The 23640-nt window shown below is 40.7% G+C and overlaps 1 protein-coding gene across 33 annotated transcripts in view; it reads right to left on the bottom strand.

Annotated features, from left to right (window-relative positions):
* PTPRD (protein tyrosine phosphatase receptor type D) overlaps window positions 1–23640 on the bottom strand; it is a 1589668-nt gene that overhangs the window by 758826 nt on the left and 807202 nt on the right. The gene's annotated exons all lie outside the window — the stretch shown is intronic.

The following is a 23640-nucleotide window of genomic DNA, read 5'->3' as shown; positions in this document are numbered from 1 at the left end:
TTAACTGTGTAGGACAGAGACTAAAGGTCTTCCAAACCCTGAAACTATATTGTGACCTTGTCATAGAACCCTCAAGGGTATTTACACTTCATCTGCATGATACTGTCACGCATTTTGAATATCTTAATTTCAACTTCACTGGTTTACAAAGTGTATCATTGATTGCATTATTGAACAAAGTTGCTAAGATTGATTTCAAATTAATCATAATAAATGTAGACATGTTTTCTCTTGATTGCAAGTTAAAAGACAAATGGAGTTTGAATAATTTTCTGTTGTCTTTAATAGAATTCTACATTATTTATAGTAAAATAACTGTACTCTGTAACATGCTTTTCTGAGCAACCAGTGATACAATGTTTTGTTCATGTTTTGATTAAAAGTCCATAATAGGTATCAATTATTATGATGCTATTTCCATTATGCAATTTCATTTCATACTGGAGAAATATTGCCTATTATAGTTTTTCTGTTTGTTTTTCTTTGTCATATTATTAGAGATTACCGCGTCCGGATTCTGGGAATCCGGACACCCCCGAACACCCCCTATCCAATCACGTTCACGAGCCTGTTCGGATTTTCCCTCCCAGACTCAGAGCTCTCCTTTCTGGCTCCCACGAGTTCCCGCTGTCAGATCTTGTGAGATCCGGACAACGTAACTACAACATCACTATATGTATATAAGGACAGCCGGGCGGGCACCATGTTCACTTCAGTCTAGGAGATTGAACAGTGTGCACATCTGGCTGTCTTCCCTGGCGCCAGCCCGCATGCTCGCTTTGCAACCTGCATGGTGTAGTATTTTTAACTACTACACTGCTGATAGTGCCAACCTGCATGGTGTAGTAGTTTTAACTACTACACTGCTGATAGTGACAAGTTCAACATGTGTGGTGTAGTAGTTCTACACTGCTGATAGTGACAACCTGCGTGGTGTAGTAGTTCTACACTGCTGATAGTGACTACCTGCGTGGTGTAGTAGTTCTACACTGCTGATAGTGACAACCTGCGTGGTGTAGTAGTTTTAACTACTACACTGCTGATAGTGACAACCTGCTGAGTCTGACTGTGTTAGTGTAGTATAGTGTGACACGGACAGAGTCTGTGCTGTATATTATATATTTATCCCTGTAGTCTGTAGCCTCACATAGATTGATTTACCTGTCCTCCAGTGTCCAGTCCCACTCCCTACCAGCAAATTCCTTAATAATAATCCTTTTAAATTTTTCTGTCTCACCTCACCTGTGCAGGCCACACGTCGGTACAAATTGCAAAATATCATTTTTATTTACAATAATGAAGGGGTTACTGACTTCTTAATAATCCTTTTCAATTTTTCTGTGTCTGCTGCTGTGTGACTGTTCGTTGGGAGAGGGTACTACAAGTCTCACCTCACCTGTGTGCACACCAGTGCTGCAAAATAATCGGTGCTACAAAATAATCAATCTAATTTTTTGGGACAATAAGGGTTACTGGCTTAAATAAATTCCTTAAAATCCTTTAAAAAATGTCTGTGTCTGCTGCTGTGTGACTGTTAGCTGGGACAGGCCAGGGTAGTACAAGTTTCAACTCACCTGTGTGCACACCGCACATCGGTGCTTCAAAATAATAAATCATTCTTTTTTTACAATAAGGGTTACTGATGTAAATAATAATCCTTTAAAAAATGTCTGTGTCTCTGCTGCTGTGTGGCTGTACTCTAGTGCTGCCACTAGTCAAGACATAGAACATGATGATGAAATGCCATCAACGTCTTCTGCCAATGCCGATGCCCAGTGTCATCGTCGAGGGCATTTGAAATCCAAAAAAGGCAAGGTTGAGTACATTTAAGAAAAAAAAATGTAAATCCTTGGAGGAGAAACGTAAGCTTGCCAATATCCCATTTACCACACGGAGTGGCAAGGAACGGCTAAGGGCCTGGCCTATGCTCTTGACTAGTGGTCCAGCTTCACACGACGATCACAGCCCTCCTCCTCATCCTCCTTTCCCCCCCTAGAAATGTAAAATGAGTTAAGCTGTCAACAAAAAGACAGCAAACAACTAAGCCTTCTAAAAGAAACGGTATCACAAATATCCAAGGAGAGTCCAAGTGTGTTGGTGGTTGTGAAGCCTGACCTTCCCATCACTGTATGGGAAGATGTGGCTTCTTCCACAATTTGCAGCATGCCCTCTGCATAAGCTGGAAGGATCACCCATATTCCAGTTCCTGACTTTGAAGTTGTCAATGTTGTACACCAGGAGGAGAAAATTGATGTAGCTGGCGCTGAGGAGGAAGATAGTGAGGAAGAGGATGCTGCTGATGGTGATGACATATCACAATAGCAGACAAAGATTTAAACTAAGGCAAGGCCAATTTTATTTTAATGGAACCCTGCACTAATCTAAATATTGCACCATGTACTGAAATCACAAGTGCCAGACAAGGATTAAAAATGGCGGCTGCTTCTCACACCTGTCCTGCTACTGAATCACACTTACAGTAGATAGGGTGTTACAGGTGTCTCCAGGAAGCCATTGTGCAGTGTTAATGGAAGCACTGTACCTTAAGCACAGATAACTTGTACATGACTGTGTCACATTCACAGACACACTGTAATGCAGATTAAGATATTCTGAATATTATTCCGGGAGCCCGCCACTGCCGCTCTCATCCTGCATCACACAACCAGAATGAAACAGGAGCATGCAGGAAATGTGGTGGGCCGCAAAATTGCTGGACACTTTTGCCATTCTGCCACTGCCCGCCGAAGGCTGGAGCGGCAGCAAAAACTCCACAACCTGCCCTGCCATCACCTCAAACAAGAGATTGTGACGCACTGGAACTCCACCCTCTATATGCTGCAGAGGATGGAGGAGCAGCAAAAGGCCATTCAAGCCTACACAGCCACCAACAACATTCGCATAGGAGCGGGGATGCACCTGCCTCAAGTGCAAGTGCATATACTAAAGGGGATATAATAAATAAGGGGAGTTATGTTTGGCCAGTAGGTTCCACTCCTTTGCAGCTCTTCCATTCATTGGCTTCTCTTTTCAACCCGTGTAAGAAACCCTTGGCCATTGATAATATATTTGTGTATTGCTTGCTCTCGCCTAACTTGCTGGAAAATAATTTATTTTGGAAGCTCGGAGCAGATCTCAGTGTGACCCAAATCATCCGCTGCTCCTTGGCTATATGTATTTAAATACCCATAACCCAATGATGTAAAATAAGCTAACATGGCATCCAACAGTGCTAGGCGCAGAGCCAAGCGGTGTAAGACTTCCAGAGCCAATTCTTTGAGCAAATGTGTAGTACTTGAAGGACCAGACAATTCTTCTTGGTTCTACTTTCAGAATGGTATGCCCAAAGAGGATTTTTGTTCCATGCACTTCTTTCCCAGTTGCTAAATCCTTAACTTTTCTTAAAGTGATTGTACGGCTCGCATCAATACTCATTGGCATGCCCTGAAAGCATCCATTGGTGGTTGTAAATTTGATATTCTTCCCAATGACCTTTGTTAGGAAGCTGGTATCAGTTACTACGTTTATGTTAAACATGTATTACGGGCACAGGACCAAGCACAGCACACATCACTGGCAGCAACTGCAAATGACCGCACCCTCCTAAAGACAATTTATCACAAATCCCCAAGGATAGTCAAAGGGTGTTGGTGGTTGTGATGCCGGACCTTCCCATCACTGTGGTGGAGGATTACTTTGGTGATAGCATCCAAGTAGACATGTCAGACAGTCCTTACCTGTACTGGCAGGACAAAAAAGGCAGTTTGGAAACCCCTGTACAAAGTCAAACTGGCTCTATTTTACCTGAGTTGTCCCCCCTCCAGTGTGTACTCTGAAAGAGTTTTTAGTGCAGCGTGGAACCTAGTCAGTGAGCAGTGTAGTAGGTTGCTTCCGCAAAATGTGGAGAAGGTGATGTTCATCAAAATTAATTGGATAAGGATGAGGACGACATCTTACCTCTATAGAACCACTTTGTGCAGGGAGAGGTGACTTGCTTCTTTTTTTGTGGGGCCCAAACAATCCAAAAAATTCATCCCTGGCAGACCCTGTCACTGAAATGATTGGTTTGTTAAAGTGTGCATGTCCTATTTATGCAACATAAGGGTGGGTGGGAGGACCCAAGGACAATTCCATCTTGCACTTTTTTTGCCATTATGTGATTTTTGGGGCCTAGTTTTTTAAACAGCCATACTGTCTGCCGCTGCAGTGCCACTCCTAGATGAGCCATGTGTTTGTGCCGCACACTTGTGTGGCTTAGTATAGTTATCCAGCTATTTTGGTGCAACTTTTGCCCTAAAATCAACATTGTGAGGTGTGAGGTGTTCAGAATAGACAAAATGAATGATATTGAGGTTAAAAATAGCGTAGGAGCAAAAAAACCCTGAATTCTGCAATTTTAGCAGTTTTCATGCATTTAAAAAAAAAACTCCGAACCCAAAACACGAAACATGAAAATGGTGGTGTTTTGGAACAGATCCAGATCCAAAACACTGCCTGAGATACAAACCCAAAACGTGTTTCACGGAACACGAAAAGTGCCCGGTGCACATCCCTACATATTATTATACCACTACTAAAAAATATATACAGGTTGAGTATCTCTTATCCAAAATGCTCGGGACCATAAGACATTTGGATAACGGATTATTCCAATATTTCAGAATATTTTTAAATTTCAGTGCTGTATCTTGAGGTATATTGCATTTATGTTGTACAAACATGTTAAACACATGAAATGCACTCAAATATATTTTAATTATGCATGAAACATGAAAGTTTGTATATTATATCAGATACTGAATTTAAATGCCAAACAATGATGTTTCTATCATGTCCTCAGTAGTACTGTTACAGATGTCCCCAGCAGTGCTTTTATAAAATAAAATAAAAATAAAAAATTTCACTTTCTGGAATGTATGATATTTGGACAAGGGATACTCAACCTGTAATTTACATATAATTATCATTTATATTATAATATTAGTACTCATCTGTTCTATTTCAATGATCTCAATAAGTACATCTATATTATGACAACATCTGTAAGATGTAGCATATTTATAGAGGCCCAAGGAATTACCAAGCAAAACAAACTTTAGACACATGCAGATGAACACTGGACTCAGGAGATCAGTAATCAGCACATCAGCTCATTACGCTTTGCATATTTCAGCCATACATGATAATGCTCATGCAGCCACAATTAATGCATTTTAGATTAGTTTACCTCACAATTGTTGTTTTCATACAGTGATGTTTAATTTGAATCATTATGGTTTGGTCATATAATGGTGAGGATGAGCAACAAATTATTAGATTGTATGTGACTGGATCAATTTATAATTGCTCCAGCAATATGAGGGTAATAGTAATTTGTGAAAATAGATGCAGCTGCTTTTTTCAGTACAGGTTGAGTATCCCTTAACTAGATATCCATTATCCAAATTATTCCGAAAACCATACATTCCAGAAAGTGAAAAAAAAAATCTTGATAAAAGCACTACTGGGGACATCTATAACAGCACTACTGGGGACATCTATAACAGCACTACTGGGGACATCTATAACAGCACTACTGGGGACATCTATAACAGCACTACTGGGGTCATCTATAATAGCTACTGGGGATATTATATGTAACTAGCACTAAATATGTGCAAGACAATGATTGCTTGTCATTCACATTCAGTACCTGAGGTTGTACATAAACTTTGTTTCATGTTTTGAAACCTTGTTTTATGCACAAATAAAATATTTTTGTGTGTATTTCATGTGTTTGATGTGTTTGTACAAAATAAATGCAAGATACCTCAAGATACTGTACATAATTGAAATATAAAAATATTCTGAAATACGGAATAATTCGTTATGCCCTTAGGGGCCCTAAAGGCATAACAAATTATTCCGAATGGTCTGCAGAATTGCGTAAATCACTTTTTCACGATTTTCACACTCATTGTGGATGCACGCATGCCAGAGTGTGCATGCGCAAACCCTGAATGTGCGATCACAGGAGATCACAATGTCAGTGCTATTCGGAGGTGGCAGCAAAGCAATGTCGCAGGATGTAGCATTTTGAGGGAGCAGTTTGGACAACACAGTGGTATACGGACCTGCTTGTGTGGAGGGCCAGGCTGCTACATGATATCACATGCAGCCACTAAACATTGCTGTCCTGCGCAGATCATCCAAGGGGGAGACGGTAATGTGTGAGCACTTCACTCTGCGGGGAGGGGCCTGGGGAGCCAAAAGACTTTGCCTAGCACCGGCAGTTGCAGTTTTGTGAAGTCTCAATCAGGCCCTTAGTACTCTATGCAACAAACATTCCACAACTCCCAACAGCAAGTTACCAGCTTTAATCTTCTGGATATCCTCACTATTTCTGGGTAATAGTATTTAACATTCAGATTTTACCAAATGACAATTTGCTTATTTTAAAACATAGCTGTTTCTGATGTCCTCAGCATTTTTAATTCTCATTGATAATTGTTGTCTGATTAATGATTCATGAAATGTATTCTAATTAACAAAATAAGCCAGCTGTAGTAATGCAATTCTGACATAAAGAAAACGGTATTAACACTGAGCCTATAAAAGTACTTTCTAAGCACTTTTAATACTCGCAAGAAATGTCCACCCAATTTTCTTTATTTCAAATCAGCCAAATTTACTAATAATTGTAAACAATATCTGATACAAGACAAAACTGGTAATCTTCTGAGGCACTAATTGTTTTCTCCTCGTATATTAACTGTATACACTGCAGTATAGGCTACAATGTGTTGTGGTCTAAGAGACTACCTTTGATACAGTCATAAATAACAAGTGCTAGTTTTGAATGTAGTAAGGTCTGGATTAAGGTTTGTGGTGGCCCCCCTTGGCAACTAACATGTGGGGGCCACTACCAATACAATTTTTCGTAACATTTGCTGGCATTGGTTTTTAAAAATATAAATACCTAGATAAACCCTGGTTCACATTATGGAACACAGAAACCCCAGATAGCAAATGCCACAGTGCTTGAGTGACCTCCTCGGCTGCCCTATTGTCAATTCAGCACTGACAGTAATATATTTAAAAATTAAATATAGATTTAAAATGTTTCTTTATAAAATGTCTGATAAAAGTTATTGCAAAGCGGGTCAGTACAATGTCTTCAGTTGGAGCTGACCTGAAAAGATATGTTAATACAGCAAAAGTCGTATTTGTAATGAAACTCCCACAGCTAGATTCTCAGATTGCTACATGCGTCTGCAGACAGAGCATCAACTGAACCTCAGAAACATGGGTTGGACAATTGTGCCTCTGGGCAACCCTGTAGTTGCTCAGAATATCTACCACAATTAAGCTGCCGAGCCAATGAAACATTGCCCAAAGACAGTTGCAAGTTATGATATACCCCCAAATGGCACTGATATGCCTGCATTTTAATCGCCACTCACCATCTCACCCCAAAACAAATTGTAGTCTATCAACCAAATTTGTGTTTAACACCACAATGCGACAACCATCACAAGGTCATCAATACACAGGCATAGTATAGCTTAAACATACAATATCTGCAGACCACAAGCCATTGGCCATTTGCAATTGACTCGATACTGCATCCAGCACTGAATCAGTCCCAAAGAGTGAGCCACAAGGGCCTGTTATTTGGCAAGTGTCTGGCACATTCTGACCCTATTTACAGGCTGGATGAAGTTTGCACCCAGCTCATCTGATTGTGAGGTATGACCTAAAACGCAAGTTGGAAGTACCGCCAGTAGCATGAGTGACATTCTGCAACATACCATAGTATTATATTTTATTAGTGGAGGCCCAACAAGTTATGTAGCTGCTGTCCCTCACAAACCTTAATCTGGCCATTTGAATGTATCTGTTATCTCTTGTCATTTGGAATATCCAGCAGGAGACCTCATAAACACACCTACAGATGGAGCAGATGTCTCCATCTGACATGGATGCACGAGCGTCTCACTTGCTTGTGCGTCCCCATCAGCAAAGCAGCGAGGAGTGGCTTCCCTGCCTGTCTCTGCTTCAGGGAGATGGGCAGGGAGTGAGGGCAGGCTGAGGCAGCTGGGGCAGAGCGGGCTGAGGGGCAGAGCTGGGTGGAAGGCTGCTACAGCCTCCGACAGAATGGGGCATGCGAGCATCTCTGATAGAATCGCCAGGAGCAGCTCAAATGAGAGCGGCTCCATCTGTATCATATCCTTTAAAACTCTCACGTAATGGGCATGTTAGTGTACACTTTTAGAGGTGAGATCCTGCAACCTCACAAACAAATATGGTTTCAGACCATAATCATCAATGGACCTTACTTATCATTGTCTTAATGACTACTGCCTGCTAGTCAACATGAAATGTAATGAATAAGTCATAAGATAACTATAGCAGCTCATGCTTAAGGACACAGGGGGTTATTCAGACCTGATCAATAATGGGCGATTTTGCAGAGCCCTGCCATCAGATAGCCACTTCCCAGACAGAGTGAAAACCCGCCCTGTGCAAGTCTGCAAATGACTTGCGTATGGATTGATGATCATCAGCCAGCTGCAAATCCATACACGACTTACTCACATCAAATAATTTTTTGCAAGTGTGAAAAAGTCTGACCCTTCCACAAGTCTGCGAAAGAGACAGGCTGGTCAAGACCATAGCTGACATCACAGAACCTCCCTGAAATGCCATGCGTGCATTTTTTCTAACACTCCCAGAAAATGTCAGGTTACCACGCATAAACTATGGATTCCTGTCAGTCAAGTTGTGGGGGGATTGCTATTCGATTTTTTCTAGTGTTTGGCCTCGATAGTCAATAACCATGTGAATTCACACAACAGCAATCAGCTCTGAAGAACCCCATAATCATTGTGTTTCTTTAGTCCAAAATACAGTAGGTCTGTTAAACACACAATAACAAATTTTTATTAGCCACATTAGAGAGATGTGTATTTTTGATTAATTTAGTGCATTGATAAATATATATAAAAAATAAAAAAAAGAGTGACATTTTGTAGTCTCCCTGTTCCAAGCCAAATTGCTGCTTTTGATAGAGGTCAGGTCACAAGTGATTTAAAATTTGAAGGTGTACATTTTTGACTAGGCGACATACTGTACAGTATGAGTAGACCAATTTAAAGAGTGTACATTCTAGTCGATGTTAAATCGTACAATAAAAGTATAAAACGCTTCTTTCAATTACAGTATTCTGTTTTAGATTACAATATATACTTTCTAATGGCAATGTATAAATATGTCCCCAATGACAGCGACTTTGTTTCATTTCTTTTTCAGCTTTGTATTAGTTTAATGAATAAATCACTTAATTTCTGCTTTGTCATCCATTTCTAAAGATAGTCTCTGCATGATTACACATCCAGTTGTAAATATTAATTAATTCAAAAGGGGCAAAGAGCATAATTACTTTGCAGATATGGCCAAATGACGGCCCTGAACGCATAAGTAGTGAAACAAGGATTAAAGCATTAATTTTCCTACTGCAATTATTCCAAATAAATCTATAAGATGTTTCTGAAGCCAGGATACATAAATATATTTCCTATAACTTTATTGTATAATGCAGCACAGACTTATAGAACATGAATTTATAGCCAAGTTTAAATCTCCAACCATTAACATAAAATACTAAGCAATATAAAGCAAAAGAATAGCTAAGATTCTAAAGGTTTTTCATTGGTCTGTATTTTTTTAATATTCACCAGCTGTAATTTTAAGCAGTCTACCCCTACTCATATAGTTCAAATGCAATACTAGCTTTTTCCTGTTCCCTTATCCTGATTACTGTTATTCTATAAAACAGTCCATACCCTGGTCTTTTGCTATTACTCACCTGCTGCTTTACCAGTTGTTCTACAGTATGTCAGCGTCATCTACAGTTACTGCAATTGTCAATTGATTCCACTCGGTTTCAAGATCCCATTGGAGAAGACTAGTGTCATAAGAAAGAAAATGTACTACAATACCAAGCAATACATATTTGTTTTTGTTTTCTAATATTTTTAGCCACCTTGTGTAGAATATATGTTGATTGATGTTTAAATTAGACAGGGTACTATTCAATTACTCACAAATTTTTGCACTGGTAATTTATCCCATGGAGAATATTCAATTATACCCATAAACCAACAGCATCCAGGATTTTTATTATTACCAGACTCTGGCTAAGAAAGAAAATCCCCGATTCCTCAAAAGTTATCAGGTCCTGCTGACCTGATATTGCGGGAATCCAATTACTTTTCATGGATTCTATGCATTATTGCCCTATAACCCTTAATAATGTCTATTAGCACATTAAGTTTACAGGCCTTAACCCCTCAGTGGTGTTTTTTTAAGGTAGCGCTCCCCACTGGGTGAGTTTTTTTAGGGGGAGCGTTACCTAAAAAAAAAACCAACACGCTGTCCCCCGGGGCTGGGCAGCGCCGCTGAACACTATGCCAGCTGCTGCCCGGCCCTGTGCCCCAGTGCCCCGGCCCATCGCATCAGTAGCCAGCGCTGCAGGCTTCAATACAAGAGCTGGGGGGGGGGGGTGAGGAGGAGGTGCGGCGGAGGAGAGGGAGCCGGGCAGCGGTGAAGGCAACTGAGTTCAGCAATTAACTCAGCAGCGCTGCCCGGCTCTAAACAGTGGCAATCCCAAGAATTTTCCGGGTTTGCCAGTCTGCGCACTGAGGCATAGCCCGGAAAATTCTCGGGATTACCACTCAAGGGGTTCAACAGCCTTTCGAGAGAATTTGGGAGGCCAACTGAATAGCTTCCCATGTTAAAGTCAGAGGATACCCATGCTAATTACACACATTAAAGGGCCTCAGTCAAATTAATATCTTCCTAGAGGTAATGTTTAACCACGATGACCACAAAATCAATACAGTGGTAAAAATATGATAAAAACAAATAAAGCCCACTGCCTTATTTGGAACACAATTCTATTCTGTTTGTGTATATGCTATGGCTTGTACTATGTAACAAATAAGTCTACTTAAAACAAGTACAAGTCATGGATGACTTATAACACTCACAAGGGGATGCGGTCAATATGCCAGCGGTTGGAATCCCGGCAGTCGAAATACAGACGCCGGAATCTCGACCGCCGCAATGCCGGCACTTTGTCCCTCTATGCGTGTTCATGACACCCACAGAGGGAGAATAAAATAGTGTCTCGAGTGTAGCCAAGCATCGGGCCCGAAGTGTGGGAGCGCAGCGAGCCTGCAAGGCGGGTGATCCATGCCCCCCCCTTGTCGCATTGCATTGGTCGGGATTCCGGCATCTGTATTTTGACCGCCGGGATTCCGACCGCATATCATAACGGACCCCTTACAAGGGTTCTACCTGTTTTTATATAAATAATATGTCAAACTTGTCTGTACACACACACACACAGTTTCCAAACACAGCACACATCTAGCAAAAATAACAATTGCACCCTCTTGTGATATGATAATTAGTCTTTCCAAATGGGTCACAAAATGTTTTAATCAGCAGCAGTAGAGCTTACTAGTAGGGAGGCCAATCCCGGGACCGGGATCGTCAGGATCGTCAGGATTTTGGTCTAAAATAGGTGGGATTTGAATCCCGGGATTGAAGCTTCCAATCCCAGGATTCCGGCATTAGTACCCCCGTGCCGGGCAGTTCTGAGCACCTTAGTATATGGCTTAGATGCTGCCCGGCTTACTGCTACCGCCGTTGTTTGGAACAGTGTACTGTGCTGCTGATAGGCATGGCAGTGCCGAGGCTGCGCAGCGTGACCCCTGACATCATGTCACACTGCGCAGCCTGGCCGCTTCCATGCCAGTCAGAAGCCTGTCATTGAGCGCCCATTCATGTGTGTTTTGCAACATTACATGGGGAGCTACATTTGTATTAGCCTAGGGCACATTGAACTTTTAATCAGAGTGTGCAACAACCATATTGCATATAGGGGGTTATTCAGTAAGGATCTCAAAAGTAAAATCTTTCTCTAATGGGCAAAACCATGTGCACTGCAGGTTGGGCAAATGTAACGTGCAAAGAGAATTAGATTTGGGTGATTTATGTTGTTTCTGTATAGCAGGCATTCCCAACCACAGTCCTCAAGGCATACTAATGCTGGCCACACATCAGACCAGCTTTCCTTCAACCATCCAACTAGTTGGTTGAAGGGAATAAACACCTGGTACTGGATAGGAGCAAATGTAATTTGTAATTAAGATAACAACTGTCACTAAGTTGGACCTATTTGATTTAAACAATTTCACTGAATTTTTTTGTCCATTCTCCTGAATCTGTGAGCAAGTGGCTTATTAACATTTGCCCCCATACAGTATCAGATTTTCAGTCCAATCAACCAACTAGTTGGATGTTTGGAGGAAAGTGTGTCTGATGTGTGGCCAGCATAACAATGCAGGTTTTAGTGATATCCATGTTTGAGCACAGGTGACTTAATTTGTACCTAAGTGATTCTGATAAAACCATCTGTGCTGAAGCCTGGATATGACTAAAACCTGCACTGTTGGTGTGCCTTGAGGACTGTAATTTGGAATGCCTGCTGTAGAGGGTAATTACCGACTGCTTTATTTTTACACAGCAATTTCGATTTCAATTTGAACTTACTGCACCCAATCTAACTTTCATGCTTCCCCATAATCAGATCTTGTTTTAGGTTATCATTCACCTTAGTTGGTAAATGAGGATGTGTCCTTCTGACATCACTGATTGGAAGTAGAGACTTGTGAAAACTTGTACTAATTCCAGTTATTGAGGTGGCTAAAGGTGGTTGTCTCATTTACAGAGATTTACAAACTGCACTAATCTCCCTTAAAGAGATTGTAACAGCAATCCTCACAGTTATACAGTTGGTTATTCCTAAAAATTTGTCTCAGTTAAAGAGGTTTGAAAGTCTAACAGATGTTTTTGGTGCAAAAATGCTGAGACCTCACAATTAGTCCCAGTTTCCCTCTTATCAAGGTTTGACTGTAATCCTTTTTGTTCTTAAATAAATATCTAAAAATCACTGTACAGAATAAATTTTATATTAACAATTGGACACAGGGCCTGATTCAGAGATGAACGGAAACTCAGTACATGTAGAAAGCACCTTCAAATTTCCTTCCAATTTCAAGAAGAAACATGCAGTAGACATCGCAGTAGAAGAGATGCTTCCTGCATATAACTGCGATTCCAGCACTGCGACCCATGATGCAAGATGGGAACCAACATTTCATGGAAATAGACAGTTTTGTAAGCTTATACAGATGACCAATGTAAGGTGTGGTGACATACAGACACTTGGCTTTCTCCTCCTAGATAACATAGGCTACCACTCAATGCCTCTTCCTGTCAATCGGGCAGTGGCAGAGGGCAACCATGCAAGCAGACTCCGGATAATCGGGAATGTGCGAGTATCCCCTCTCCTGCATCCATCTCTAAATCAGGCCCACAGTCCAGCGCAAAATTTGTACCTGCAAAAAGTTTCATATAAATTTACTGTCAGTCTATAAGTTTAAATGGAAAATGTTCAAAATATTTAGAAAATTTCCCCACCTATTGTTTTGTATAACTTCAATTTGATATAATGGATTCCCCTGGTTTATTCCCAAAAATGTATTCTAATATTACTCTGGATGCCAATCTGAATACAATTTTATTTCTGAAATGAAAATATATTTGCATCTAAATATACTGTAGTGCATACTGTTACCTATGCTGGGGAGGGTAGGTAGTGGTGCTCAGTAGAAGATTTTAAACATTTTTGTTAATTTTATTGTTGTTGATTTTATAGCAGAAAAATGTATTCTAATATTACTCTGGATGCCAATCTGAATACAATTTTATTTCTGAAATGAAAATATATTTGCATCTAAATATACTGTAGTGCATACTGTTACCTATGCTGGGGAGGGTAGGTAGTGGTGCTCAGTAGAAGATTTTAAACATTTTTGTTAATTTTATTGTTGTTGATTTTATAGCAGAAAAATGCTGATATAAATAATCTGTTAAACAGAAACAAAAGTACAAACTGTACTTTTCTTGAATGTTATTAAAATATTGACTTCTGTTAAGATATTAGACAAACAAATGTAATACTTGAAAACTGCTTCCATGGCAACTGTCACGCTGCCATATTCCCTAATGGAGCGCTACTTTAGCATTTCCGCTTCTTAACATTTTGTATGGTATAAACAGCACATTATAATTACATCAAATACCAGTTTGATTTTTTCTTCTACAATTGAATATGATGGAAACACTTAAAATAAGAAGGTACAAAGCTTCAAAATAGAATTTCATCTAAGCAACAGAGGAACAACACAAAGAAAATGGATATATACTTTTATATCAGAATATGGTTCACTCATAATGTATGTTCTTAGCTTTAGTCCACTTGTTGATATAAGAACCAATTATTAATGATAACTGTTATGAATCGGGGTGTTAGAAACACTTTCCTACCTCTCAAAGGTCTCTCCAGGCTTGCTCTGCGTTATACTCCCGGGAGGCTGAATCCAGGTACACATGTTGCAGACAATCTGGCATCTGGTTGGTGCATCTCTGTGCTCCATACCATAACTCTCTCTCCAATACTCTAGCACTCTCTCCTTTCTCATCTGTGGCTAGCTAACCCTGTGTTCCAAAGTGCTGGTCTCCGCCATTACTGCAGGTCATACCCATTCTGCATTCTAGCCAGAGTTTACTCCATTCTATGGCCCTTATGTTTAGCCAGGGGCGGATTTCAGGGGGGGGGGGGGGGGCGAACAGGGTGATCACCCTCCCCCCAGGTTAGTGGAATCACTGCAGAGGGTATACTCCTCACTGCCTCCAGCCGCATCTGCACCCACACCTACAAAGTAATGATTGTAGTGATGATGAAGAGATAATGACACCGCCTCTCTCACCCAGTAGCTGATATAGCAGAGCTTTCTCTCCCCATCCTGCTGTCCTATTGGCTGGTGGGCTGTAAATTAGGTGGTTTGCCACCCTGTTGCTCACAGACAGAGTGGGTGGGCTGTGTCTGCAGCACTGCCTGGTGGGCTCACGGTGGGTGTGTTCCCGTTGTGTGCCCGGTTTCAGGATGAAGTCGCCTGATGAGCTGGAGCTCCCTTGTGTGTGCACTGTCTGGCTGCACATACAGTGTGTTTGCAATGCAGACCCCCCATGAAGGGTTTTTTTCTTTAACATTTATTGTTGTTTTTTTATTATTATTACTATTATTATTATTATTATTTGGGGGGGGGGGGCAGTCTTACAATGGGAAGGAATGGGGACTTGAGAAGTCAGGACTGGAGGGGGAGGGTCAAGTTTAAACAGTAAACCGCCCCCCCCCCCCCCAGAAGAGAAGTCTAGATCCGCCACTGTGTTTAGCATAAACATCCATTTGCAGCCTAAAGAAGGGGGCAAAATTATTTGATGGTAGCCGACTATCAATTGATTTTTCAAGCACTCGCAAATCTAAATCAGCCTGACCTTAGATCTGCAGCACCATTGTACGGGAAGCAGGTGGGCAGTTGACATGTGCTGACATCAGCTGCCCACCCCCGAACCCAGGTCATTAGCATCGGAATGCCTAGTGATTTCATGGGGATGCCCATGAAATGCTGGGGGTTCCCATTAGTGCTACCCCTCGCCGCCACTCCACACTCCCAGGCTGCACTGTTAGGTGCGAATGGGCCAGCGAATAATCAATTTATAGCACCCACTCGCACCAAGTATCTGTACATGTGCATAAATCTCTGTGAGACTCCTTGCATAGTATCTTTTACATTAATTTGCAGTCTCAGATACATTTTTATTATAACTACCACCAACAAAAGAGGTGGAATTGGGTAGTAAAAGTCATTATCCGACCAGTAAAAATATATTCACACTAAACACTTACTGTAGATCAGCATGCAAGCATATATACAGTATGCCTATGTACAGTATATATTTATATTACTAGACATGTTTTGCACTATACCATATAAAACTCTTCATATGTGTAGGAATATGTAACTGTCACTACTCATGGATGGATGGTATGGAAGTTGGCATACACTTGCAAGTGGTGTAGAACCAAAACACAGTCAGTGTCTCATGCAAAGGAGTTTGGGCTTCATTGAGCCTGATTTGCAGGTCACAGTCCTCGTTCTATATTCCAATGTATGAGCTGATGGGTATGGAGGAACTAAGGATAAGCAGTAAGACTGGTTGCCATGAGGGGTACTAGAGTGTAGTCGAAAGGGCAGGGACAGAACCAGACAAGCAATAGAGTACGAGGGAATGAAAAGAATTAGGCAAGAAAATAGCCAAAGTCAGAACGGGAAGTCACAAACACCAGTACTAAAAGGCTCGGGAAGTAGAATGATCAGAATTAATTGGATCAGAACAGATGTAATCACACTAAGAATTCTAACAACAGACACTGGCATGAACAATTGGAAGCTGATATTCTGGCAATGGATAGTGTACAGAAACTTCATTAAACAGGGAGCAAATTTGAGTTGGATGCCCAATGTGACATTACATACTGTATGGCATGCCACTCTCTAAAAGCCACTGGGAGCAGAGAAAGATGCTGGTAGCCCCACAGCAGCTGGGAAGGGAACACCAGCAGCAGGAGGAACAAACTGATGCCCACCTGCTACTGCTCCCCAGCTGCATATGTAAGGAGAACCATGCCACAAGACTTGATAAGAGGGATCTAGGCTTTGGCACATGTGGCAGCAATGTTTATGTGCTCATTGCTTCTGAGCAGGGATTAAAGTTAGGGGGGAATGGGGTGGAACTGTGTTCCACCACCTCTGATGGTGAGGTGGAACATTTTAACCTCCACATTGGCCCTGGACAGTAATTCTCACAGAAAAGCATTCTAGTTTGCAGGGGGATGTCAAAAACCCTACCACTGGCCCTGTCTCTGCCTAATGGGGAGAAGGGAGGGGGTATAATTAGGTGGCATAGAGAAATGTGTTCCCCCACCTCTGCATGACCACTTTGAGTACTGTGAGGGCATGGTGCTGTGATTAGTCATCCCATTCCCACACCCCTGTGGATTTTGCCTCAATATGTGACATTATAATGTAAACTCCATAGAGAATATTGTCTTTAATCCATTGCCCTGCCCATTTTATGGAAGAAGTAGGCAACATGCAAGTTGCCCACCTTCTGGGCTCTAGGAAAACATCTCCAAAATAAGATATCTTCCAAATAATCTGGAGAGAATATAAAACTATGCAATTTTGTCAGTTCATCTTTGTATTCTTAATATTCAGAGGTTCTGACTGGCTTCAGATTTTTCTGTTACCATGTATATTCTTATTCTAATTCTATAATTGGCTATCACTATATTTCAGTTTGTAGAGTATTGATTGTCCACAATTACTTTTAAACATTATTAAACATAAAAAAACCACGAGGAATGCTCAACAAAAGTGAAACATGTCCATAGAGGTTTGTATTCTATAAATTATGGCAATGATTACTTCATTTATATGTTAATTTTGTCATTAACAGCTATCACAGTCATAGGAGCACAGAAACAACCATATGCAGAAACTGGGTATGGGTCATTAGGTCGATCAAACTAAGGTCGATAGGCAGTAGGTCAACACAGACAAAAGGTTGACAGGCTTGTCACGGACTCACCGGTCGGTTCTCCAGATACGTCAACTTGAGCAGCTCCGACCGTGACTGGGATTCACTTTGGACACACGGGTCCCCTACTGTATATAAGGTCACTGCCACCAATGCAAGTTCAAGAACGCTTGCATACATCCGTATACACAATACAATATAAAAAAAGGTTATAGTATGAACCACCCTTTCGGCTTAAGTCCTAAGAACACAAAATTCAGAACTGGAATTATGTATTTTTTATTCCAAAAAATACTTCAGAGCTTAGTGATAAAAATGGTTACAAAGATGATTACAAAGATTTTAAAAGTACACATAGAAGAAATACATCTCAAACAAAATAAAAGGGGTTGAAAAATGACAACAGTATCTTACACACAAGTACTGATTCTGTAGTGAGGGGATTTCACATGAAACATCGGGTCACTTCCAGCCAGTGTGCTGATCCCCAAAGAAGTACCAGCAACTATAGGGACAAGAGAGCAGTTATACATGCAGATTCCCTCATCCCTCCCATCTTTGGGATTTTGACCATTTCCCTGCTGGACACTAATGAATGTCCCTAAATAATTGATCCTCTTACATACAGGACTAGTCTGCTGCTTTTAAGTGATTTGTACACATTCCTTACCCAGTGGGATGCAACAGACAGGTCCCAAGACTGATAAGAGATCTGTACTGGAGGGGAGAGAACATATCTGATCTCTCTTCTGGACCATGTCGATCTAACCCCCAATCTGATTTATGAGGGGTCTTCAGACCTTAACTTCAAAGAACTCTACAGATGGTCACTCTGAGGGAATCCAGAACCAATCTCATAGTATCCTCCCTTTGAGTTACCAACAGTTCACCAGTGCAGAACAAAGTTTGGTACCGTGTTAGCCAGTTGATAAGAAAAGTTTTATTGTTCCTCAGTGAGAAAAACAAAATAGCAATCTAGCAAAAGGTATCATATTTGCTAGATTGCTATTTTGTTTTTCTCACTGAGGAACAATAAAACCAGTGCAGAAGAAATACATTGATAGCATGCATATTAATAACAGGAGACATTATTTCACAAGCAGAATACAAGAGATATATTGATCTCACACATAATATAAGGGCACATCATTTATTTGATCCATCATGTGATTGGATTGTGACAATGCCTAATGTCGACAGGGTCATACGGTCGACACATGCATTTGCTCCACATTTGGAAGGTCGACAGCCAAAAGGTCGCCATTGCTTCTGTAGATATTGTCACCATGTAGACCTTTTTCATGTATCGGCCTATGACCTGTTAACCTATGGCCTGTCGACCAGTAGTGGTCGACTTATTGACTGTCGACCCTATAGGTGCCCATATACGGTGTGGTCATTGCATGTGTTTTGGTATAGATCACATTGCATCTCACACAATTGCATGCAATTTTCAAGCGATGCAATGCGATTGCGGCCTAGTTCAAAAAGTGTGTGCAGCACATACGTTTTGAACTGTAAAATGGGATGTGGGCGCGCATCGCATCAAACCCGCAAAATGAACCGTGTATGGGCACCTTATGACCTATATTTGAATGAACAGCATAACGCATATACAATGATAAGGCTAATTTGAGGAATGTTTTATATAAAATATATGGTGTAGCGTGGTTGGGAGGATACACAAAGAGCATCAGAGCATATTGTAATTGTTCATGTCTCTTGCATTATAGTATGTATGGGATCGACAGGGTGGGTGCTACCATAGATTATATACTGTAGCAGTAGCACTGAATGGATTAAACATACAGAAAACCATTTAAATGTATTTATGAATTGCTTTATATTTGACAGATTACAAGTGCCATAGCAGTGCATTAAAGCTAAACTCACAGCTTTCCCTTATGAGAATAATTTGTGGAGTTTATATGGTGGGATTAATTTATATTATGTCAATTTAGTCATGCTCCTGGATTAGTTTTTGATCAACCATTGTTCTTAAATGTGACCTGAAAAGTTCTGAATTCCCAGAGAACCTCATGTAAAAGATTCAATAATTGCTTCACATTTAAATGAGTATATGTAATCAGACACAGTTAGACACTGTCACCTAGCTGCAGCGTTGGAGGAAGTAATTGGTCACAGTAAATTTGGACATTTTCCCATATAAAGACTCAGAACCATGTGAATTCTATTTCAAGACAGAACCCGCTGAGCATCATTGCATGGGGTTGATTTTGCTTTTCAAAGGATCACCTAGAAATGCTGAACAATGTGAAACAATATGCATGTGGATGAGATTAATTGAGAAGGGACCACTGCAGTCTATGTGCCAAGAAGGTACTTTTAAGCTAAGTGGCTTAACCAAGTTCAACCAATGTCATCCAATTGTGAAAGTAGGTCTGGCATTCGTCCTTGTTACATTTTTTTTCTGTTTATGAAATATACAGTAGTTCATCCTTTTGTTCAGTTCCCAGAAGTGAACAATTAAAACTCAGATATAAAAGAAATGCTTCTCCTAGGCACAAATATTGACCTTTCAGCTAGTAATGATCTAGTGCTATTGTTTTGATCAGACACTTCAGAGAGCCATTCCTGGGGTATTGCTGTGTTTCAAATAGTTGGTTACAGCAATTGTGTTAAGTGTATGGAAACAAAGGACATTAAAGGAATATTTGCATAAGAACATAGAAAAAGTAGCTGAATGGATCACATCATTTGTGTCTGATAAGCTGTAGACATATAATGCAATAAAGAGCTAGACAAAGAAACCATTAATGATCTCGAACTATGCAGATAAAATGTTAGACATGCATAATAGAATGGAATAATTGATGATTATGTTGAGAAAGTAATGAGACTTAAGTAATGGCGGAGTTCCTTGGGAGAACTTTTTTTGGGGTGGGGGCATGGCCTGCTAAAAAGGGGGCATGGCCTGCACTCACGACCCTGCTGCGAGGCCACTCCCCATTTATCTGTGGGGCATGCCCAGGCAGCTCCGTGAGCTGCTGGCTATGCCCCCAGCCCCTCTGGCTGCAGAAATAGATGCTGTGTCTATTCACGGATGACGGGTGGGGACCCCCCACTGTGGGACACTGCCGGCCTTGGGAGGGACCTGGAAATGTCCCAAAAAAAGGGACATTCCCACGATAAGTGGGACAGTTGGAAGGTATGCTGTATGTACAATGCAATTTAGATTTCAGTTTAAATACCCCATTCATATCTCTGCATGTGTTACATTTGACCCACCTGCAGTGCACATGGTTTTGCCCATTAGAGAAAGATTTTACTTTTGCATTCCATGCTAAATCAGGCCATTAGTGCCTCTATAAATATTTTTTGCTTTGCTTTTGGTGATACAAAACCATTCCTGATTAGGGCCCTGATAGTTGCCCAGCCAAAACAACCATGTGAGAGGATATGTTACGAAGACACATCCCCTCGCATGTGCCCACTGCAGGATAAATCATTCAATGCTCGCCGACCATCAAATAATTTCTCATGCCTTCGCAAATATAAGTCAGTGGAGATGGCCTTATATTTGTGGGCAGCAGGACAAAGACAGGGCAGGCAGCTGACATCATGTGACATTAGTTGCCTGCCAACGGCATACATCGTCCTGCCCGAAATCCCATGGGAATGCCCAGTGTTTTCATGGCAACGTTCATGAAATGCTGGGCATTCCCTTGTCCGTTCACCGTCACAGTCCACGTCTGCCCGCATCCTACCCTCACCCCCCCTCCATGCTGTGAATTGCTTGGCAACATTGTAAATTGCCAAGGCCTTTTGCAGTCATGGTTTGCACAGAAATGCCCATGCACATGCGCAAACCTGACTGTAGGAGCAGGGGCCAAATTCAGTTTACTACAAGTGAACTGGAATCGGCCCCTACATGTATACTTAATAAATAACCAGGCTCACAAGAGATTGATTTCATTTAAGATGAGTGCTTCTCAGGAGCTTTGTTGATTACATACTGTAGTATGTCCCATAGAATAATCACTATAGGTATTTATTATCATGTCCAAATTGTATAATTAGTTAATGGGGTTGATATTTAATTATTTATAATGGCGGGCATTAATTTATTATTTTTAATGGGGAAATGTTACATATTTTATAATGGTATTATGGGGAAAAAAAAGAGTATATACTGCGCTTAATAGCTGCTCAATTGGATAATTTCTGATACAATATGGGAATAATTAAGCGCTTGAAATATGTATTTAGGTGAGAAATTATATATAAATTAGGGGTAAAAGTGTAATATAAAATAAAATAAAAATAACCATGTAGCATGCCGTTTTTAACCAAAATAAAAACATGTAAATTTGACAGTTAAAATGTTTACAACTCTTTTTAGAGTTTTTTGGGAAGTGCCGTTAGCAATGATGTTGGTAATTGGATTCTCCGTTTCTCTGAAGTTTGCAGCGCAAGGTAATGTTCAGGCAGTTCGTTGTTACTATCTGTCCCTAACTGTTACCTTATCGCTGTTTTCCTTCTCCGTCCACGGGAATCTTCAGCCGTAGCGCTAACCCGATACCGGAAGTGCGGGGTCCCGTCTCTGTGCAGCGTCTCCGTGTAGCGTGTTCTGCGGCTTACTTCTGACAGCTTTTGTCGGCTCTCTTCCTCTTTCGCATCCATCGCGTTTCGAAGCACTAGGCTTCTTTGTCAAGGATGTTGGAATAGACTGGCTGTCTGTTTTTTATACCAGTGGAAAAAACGTTTTTTCTTTTTTTTTCTAAAAAAACTTTATTTGTAAAAACGGAAGTTTTGGTTCTTTTTGGCGGCATGCACATGTCTCTATATGGGTGGCCTAAGATTAAGGTATATTCGAGGGAAAATACTGATAAAAAGGGGAATTTTTTTGTGTAAGTGTTTATTTTAAAAAAGCAGAAATTTCAAAATCAATATTTAGTCCAAAAGGTTGCAGGGTTCTCAGTTCATAAATCCATTTGGATTCCCTTTTTTTCAACTGTACCACTGGATCTCCACCTCTTTTTATTTATTAATAAAAACATGAAAGAATACAAACAAAAACAAAACATTTCCTGTTTGACAAAAGAAGTGATTTATTTACTGGAATGTCCGTGTGGCCTCCAGTATGTGGGCCAAACTAAAAGATGTCTCAAAGTTCGCGTCGCCGAACATATATACAATATTAAAAAAGGACTACAAACTCATAGCCTATCCCAACACTTCTCAGAAGTCCATAACAAGGACCCTAGGTCTCTAAAAATAAATGTCATTGAGAGAATCACCAGAAATTGGAGAGGTGGAGATCCAGTGGTACAGTTGAAAAAAGGGGAATCCAAATGGATTTATGAACTGAGAACCCTGCAACCTTTTGGACTAAATATTGATTTTGAAATTTCTGCTTTTTTAAAATTTTATATTATATTTTATAATGGGGCACCATTTGCCTATTTGCATGCTTGTACTTGCAGTGTTAAATATATATTATTTAATAATACTCAGTGTATGCTAACACTTGTGAGGCAGCATTAAGTTGATCTAGATTTTTAACCTCCATCACCCAAAGTCAACGATATCAGTACTACTCAATGGTACAATCTTTTTTTTCTGGCATTCCCAGGGGACCAAGTCTGATACTGAGTAGACTTTAGGGAATATAATGATGGGGATATTTTTTTTTAATGTATTACAAATCAGTCTAGTAAGGTGACTTCCACCCAGCATGTGAGGTTCGTTACAGTGAACCTTGCTATGTACTCCACATATGCTAAATTCACCTCCCCCTTACTTTCATCAGCATACCTGCCCCTACCCTCCCAACTCCCTGTTAGCATCCCAGCCCTCATTCTCCATGTAATTTCCTAAGTAGTGGTAGTAAGATGGATTAGCCGCTGGTTTGATCTGATGACCTATCTAATAGGTTATATACACACTGACTAATCATTCACTGAGTGTATCCTGTCAAACATCGCAAATGGAAGGATGTTCATTGTGCCCTCTTATTTGGGATGTCAGTCACTGGCAGTCCCTGCAGCAAGTGTACAGGTTGTTGGCAGACTGACAATACACACAGCTAGATTGCCCGACATATCTGCAGATATATTGGCC

Source organism: Crinia signifera, chromosome 1, assembly GCF_055691185.1.
Source record: "Crinia signifera chromosome 1, ASM5569118v1, whole genome shotgun sequence".
NCBI classification, from domain to species: domain Eukaryota; kingdom Metazoa; phylum Chordata; class Amphibia; order Anura; family Myobatrachidae; genus Crinia; species Crinia signifera.
The sequence above is the reverse complement of the archived record's forward strand: the minus strand, read 5'-3'. Positions and strand labels throughout refer to the sequence as shown.